Below are 6,092 nucleotides of genomic sequence, written 5' to 3'. Positions count from 1 at the left end.
TCTAATATGTGTATTGCATTTAATGGCGTTGATAGAGACTGAATTTTTTTCCATGTGAATTCCAGTGGTGATTCTCGTTATACTGGAAATGAAGGAAAATACAATGAAACGTGCTCTTCTGGACAGCTGGTATCCAAACTGGGTGTACACCATGAAAACATTTTTAACTCAAACAGAAACAAAGAATTTTTCTAGGTGGCTCTTCGTTGTCAACGCAATCCTGAATTGAAATTTGGTACAAGTTGTAAAGGCTTGCATGTGCACCATCGTGATAGAGCTTTTATTAGATGAGGTGTGACGTGGGAACAAATGTCCCCATATGTTGATTGTTACATTTCTACATCTTTTTTAGATTTTCCTATCCCTATGTCGCCATTGCTCTTCTATTTATGCACATTTCTGCATCTTATTTAGATTTGCATATTCCTATGTCACTATTGCTCCTCAATTTATGCACATTTTGCACCTTATTTAGATTTTTCTATTCCTATGTCCCCATTGCTCCTTAATTTATGCCTTACGGCGTTTCCTTGGCAACATTCTTAGATTAACTTGAGATATAGGCACAAAATAATGCTGAGTATTTACATGATCATGTCTCCTACATTTTAGGAACATCTACTCTATCCCATAACAAATTTACATGAAATTGTGTTAATGCATAAATTATCCTGAAACTGATGAAATAGCCTCCGCAAGACATTAAACCACCTTCGCCATACTAATTACTAGATGATTAGTAACATTTATACATGGCCAACGGCTCCAACTTTGGGGGAAATAGGCTTTCAGCATTTATATATGCCACCCAAAATGCTCACAGAAAATGTCAAATTCAAGTCCAAGAGTCCCAATTTTGGAAAAATGGAATGTAAGCATTGATGTATGCCACGCGTAATGCTGGCACAAAATATCAAATTCACACTAATCCAATAATTCATATATGGACAAAATAAAAGGGCTGCTTCAAACCTACAGGCCTAGTATCAATAAAGGAAGCATAATTTCACATGTAAAAACTATGATTACCTTGTTAAAGAATAAGTAGTTCTATTTCACATATATCCCATATTACCTTGGAAGGCAAAAGCAATCCAAAATGAAATTTCACATGTAAAAATTATGACTACCCTGCTCCAGAATTAATGGTTTTATTCTACATCGATGCAATATTATCTTCAAAAGAAAAATATGACAGGAGTACATTGGATTACGAAATTGTGAATACAAATCCTACACAACTCAATTCACTACACAGAAAAACCAATACAATCCGCAACAAAATTTCAAGAAAAATTATGAACTATCTATTCTATAAAGGAATCTCAATGATGACATTATTCGTGAGAATCAAAATTAATATTACCCATAATATCTAACTGAGGCCCAAGTGCCTGTTCTTCTGCAGGGTTAATCTCCACTGAATTCTGAGGCTTTTCGGTCGATGGGTGTTTGATCGATATTAATAATTTCAACACTGCCTGTGAAAATGGGGCATATGTAGCGCTGGGAGAGCCAAACATCTGCGCAGGGAACATGGAAACAATGGCTACATTTTGGTAACACAAGGCATTTATCACCATCCTTGAATTGATCAAGACAAACCATGCATTCAAGATCGATGTTGATGCAAATATTTTCGACATCATTCTTCTTATCATTGCTGCTCTATTCGGCGTTGGTGGTGCAAAAGGAAATAGGCAATTTCTGGGAATCAAACTCAAAAAGACCAGATCTTAGGGTGAACGGCGAGGGCAAAAATTCATGAACCATTTCAGTTTCATGAACCGTTTTAATTTTGGATCAACGATCAAGCTTTGTTTGATCGTCTAACACCACAAATCCACAGTGAATAATAGGACACGGCGACAACTGGGGTAATTCATTTCAAAGGGAAACGCTACAGCGTAAAAATCAGACTCAAAAAGACCAGATCTTAGGGTGAACGGCGAGGGCGAAAATTCATGAACAGTTTTAGTTTCATGAACCGCTTTAATTTTGGATCAACGATCAAGCTTTGTTTGATCGTCTAACACCACAAATCCACGGTGAATAATAGGACACGGAAACGGCTGGGGTAATTCATTTCAAAGTGAAACGCTACGGCGTAATTATTAATAGAAAGTATTATTGATATTTCTGTACTTTATGATCCATCGGTCAGTTCACAGTGGTGTCTACAATTGTGTAGTTCCCATTGTGTAGAGAGTCTGAGGACTATGCGATGTGAATGTTCCGCCCAGAAACAATTTCGATATATTTCTGTAAATGGCTTTAGTCAAATGAATCCCATCCCGGTTGAAATGTTGTCCAGGATTTGTACACACAGATGCTCCTACAGCGTCGCATGTTACGCTCAAATTGTAATTATATCAACTACTTATTCCACAACAAGCCTGTAACACATTATTCTACGGCCCAAAATTCTATGGAGTTCAAAATTTTGAGGGTTGCCCCGTGAAAGTCTGCAAAAACAAATTTAACTTGTGGATATTGTGCTTTAAGTTTTTTCACTAGGGCTTATAGAACATCATTCCCAGTTTTGGATAAATTGTTAAACCTTAGAATGCACCCTATGTTGTCCATTGGTTCTCCAGATGGAGTGTATAGTGTTAAATACGACGGTGAGTAGCCAATGGGCAAGTTCTTTTGTACTAAAATCTTCTTTGCTCTACCCACAGTAATAAATTTCTACAGTGCATTTTCAATCTTGGCCACAACTAAAGGGACAAAGCTAGACACTTCTTGCATTGACCTACTCTGAAAGAATGGATACTTGTAGTTGTTTCCTTCGATTTCCCCCATAAAAAATAATGCATTCACAAAATGCTGGTTACAGTCTCTTTTGAAGTTCACTCGAAACTTTGGTTTGTACGATTAAAACCACTAAATCTAATGTTCGAGTGAAAAGGGATTTAGAATCGGCCCTATAGTCCTCGCTTGAAGAAATCAGGGTCCAAGGTTGTGACTTAGGTGGTATTACTCATATGTTTCTTCCATTTTTGTTGATACCCCTGCATTCTTTCTATGTGCCTACATTGCATAGGGTGTTGAAGAAAGAATACTTTTGTATTAATTGCAGCAACTCATCGAGTCACTTGCTCATGTGAATTCCTCTTTTTTCAAATTTTGGATTTTACAATGAAATTGCAATCGATTTTCTTTGAGATATTTTTCACGACAGTTCTATTCAAAACTTGAACATGGCCAATATATTGAAATAACACCATGAGAGCCTCAGAACTTGTGCCTCCATTTATAAGCTATCTTAACTAACCCATTTCTTTTGGTAATCCAACTAACAAAAAAACCATCCCATTTCTTGCCTTTAAAACAGATGGAGCTTGCAATAAGGGTGGGAAAATGATAGTTAATGAGTTGGAGTAATGGTTAGATAGCAACAAAGGTGGGAACAAACTCTATTTTTTATATTAAGTTTTGGTTCTTTGGAACAAAGATTGTGTTTTATTATGTATGCATCACAGTGTCCAATTTTTTTCCCCGATGCAATGATAGTAGCTATGGTTAAGAAACATCTTGACGCTTTGAATATCATAAGAGATGAATCTTGGTATTTCATACAGTGAGAAGAGGCGTTTGGTAGAAGTTAGAACGGACTGAGAATTCAGCTTTCTTTTTCATTGAAGGTTTGACATTTCAGAATCATCCCAGGGATACATTGACAATTTGGCCATGGATTTGTGATCCAACTATGCCAGCTAATTCCACTGAGTGTCAACTTCAATTTCCATATCCAATTTCTAGTAGTTTTAACAGTCTGGTTGAAGGTGGCCAGGGCATCCCTCCCAATCGATGTTTGGGACCTTAGCCAAATAAAATATTACCTCTCCTCAGATAGAGGTAGCATTCCACATAGCTGTTCATGGCAACATTCTTAGATTAACTTGAGATATAGGCACAAAATATTGCTGAGTATTTACATGATCATGTCTCCTGCAGTTTAGGAACATCTACTTTATCCCATAACAAATTTACATGAAATTGTGTTAATGCATAAATTATCCTGAAACTGATGAACTAGCCTCCGCAAGACATTAAACCACCTTCACCATACTAATTATTAGATGATTAGTAACATTTATACATGGCCAACAGCTCCAACTTTGGGGAAAATAGGCTTTCAGCATTTATATATGCCACCCAAAATGCTCACAGAAAATGTCAAATTCAGAGTCCCAATTTTGGAAAAATGGATTTTGGAAAAAAGGAATGTAAGCATTGATGTATGCCAAGCGTAATTCTGGCACAAAATATCAAATTCACAAATGCCAGACGCTAATCCAATAATTCATATATGGACAAAATAAAAATAAAAGGGATGCTTCAAACCTACAGGCCTAGAATTAATAAAGGAAGCAGAATTTCACATGTAAAAAGAATGATTACCTTGTTAAAGAATAAGTAGTTCTATTTCACATATATCCCATATTACCTTGGAAGGAAAAAGCAATCCAAAATGAAATTTCACATGTAAAAATTATGACTACCCTGCTCAAGAATAAATGGTTTTATTCTACATCGATGCAATATTATCTTCAAAAGAAAAATATGACAGGATTACATTGGATTACAAAATTGTGAATACAAATCTTACACAACTCAATTCACTATACAGAAAAACCAATACAATCCGCAACAAAATTTCAAGAAAAATTATGAACTATCTATTCTATAAAGGAATCTCAATGACGACATTATCCGCGTGAGAATCAGAATTAATATTACCCATAATATCTAACTGAGGCCCAAGTGCCTGTTCTTCTGCAGGGTTAATCTCCACTGAATTCTGAGGCTTTTCGGTCGATGGGTGTTGATCAACATTAATAATTTCAACACTGCCTCTGCAAATGGGGCATATGGAGCGCTGGGAGAGCCAAACATCTGCACAGGGAACATGGAAACAATGGCTACATTTTGGTAACACAAGGCATTTATCACCATCCTTGAATTGATCAAGACAAACCAAGACTACGATGCAGTGGAGAAGACGTAGCAATCGCCATGGATTTGCCATCGGAAGCTGCCCGCGAAAAGTACACACCAGAAGACAAGACGCACACGACGATACCCCTTTCGTTTGTCCATCTCATGGATTTCTCAATTTTCATTTTCTGATGTGGAAAATTTGTTGTGGGTATTATAATTAGGGGCTGGCCAATGAGACATTAACCTCAGTAAGCGATTCATGCTTGCACTTGGATACCAGCAATCTTGTTTGAGCTGGGTGAGCAGCGGCCATTTGTTGAGATTAGGCAGGTACAGGATTGTGTTTGAAACGACAGGAGAGCACTGATTAAGCCATGACAATTTTTGGGTGTTTGGGCTTGCTACGGCTCATGCTACTCATTCTCCAACTCATATGCCTCAGTTCGTCCGAGACCATTTCTCCAGGAAACGATGTACAGTGTCTTCAGACTACTTACAAGAAATTGAAGGACCCTCAAGGGAACCTCCACACCTGGAACTTCCGGAACACTAACAATGGGTTTATTTGCAATTTTCTGGGAATTACTTGTTGGCATGATGATGATAACAAAGTGAAGTCAATTTCGCTTCAAGAGTTGGGGCTTCAAGGTGAGTTTTCATCTGGAGTACAGAACTGCAAGAGTATGATGAGCTTGGATCTCTCTCAAAACAGTCTTACGGGTACCATTCCCAAGGATCTCTGCCAATGGCTTCCTTTTCTGGTAACCATTGATCTCTCCCAAAACAAGTTTATGGAACCTATTCCAGCTGAGGTTCATAATTGCACACACCTCAATATCCTCCGCCTGAATGGAAATCAACTTACAGGGGAAATTCCCTGGCAATTGACACGGATCGACCGTCTCAAGGACTTCAATGTAGCAAACAACAAGCTTACTGGAAATATACCTTCATTCACTCACAACTTTTCTGCCTCTAATTTTCAGGGTAACCCTGGGCTATGTGGGCCTCTCCTTTCAAAGACGTGCACAGCACCGAACAATCCCATGGTTGTTGCGGCTTTTCTTCTATTTGGCATAGTGTTAATTGGCTGGATTTTACTTGGTCTTCATTGGATGATTTCAGTGAGAAGAGGCGTTTGGTAG

The 6,092-nt window shown here is 37.8% G+C and overlaps 1 pseudogene; it reads left to right on the top strand.

The window, feature by feature from the left end:
* Positions 1–5,321: 5,321 nt before the first annotated feature.
* On the top strand, positions 5,322–6,092 carry LOC149194302 (inactive LRR receptor-like serine/threonine-protein kinase BIR2 pseudogene; annotated as a pseudogene).

The sequence above is a fragment of the Pinus tabuliformis genome, chromosome 2_2, assembly GCF_031772625.1.
Source record: "Pinus tabuliformis cultivar Carrire ecotype Pingquan chromosome 2_2, CPIR1, whole genome shotgun sequence".
In the NCBI taxonomy this organism is placed as follows: Eukaryota; Viridiplantae; Streptophyta; class Pinopsida; order Pinales; family Pinaceae; genus Pinus; species Pinus tabuliformis.
The sequence above is the reverse complement of the archived record's forward strand: the minus strand, read 5'-3'. Positions and strand labels throughout refer to the sequence as shown.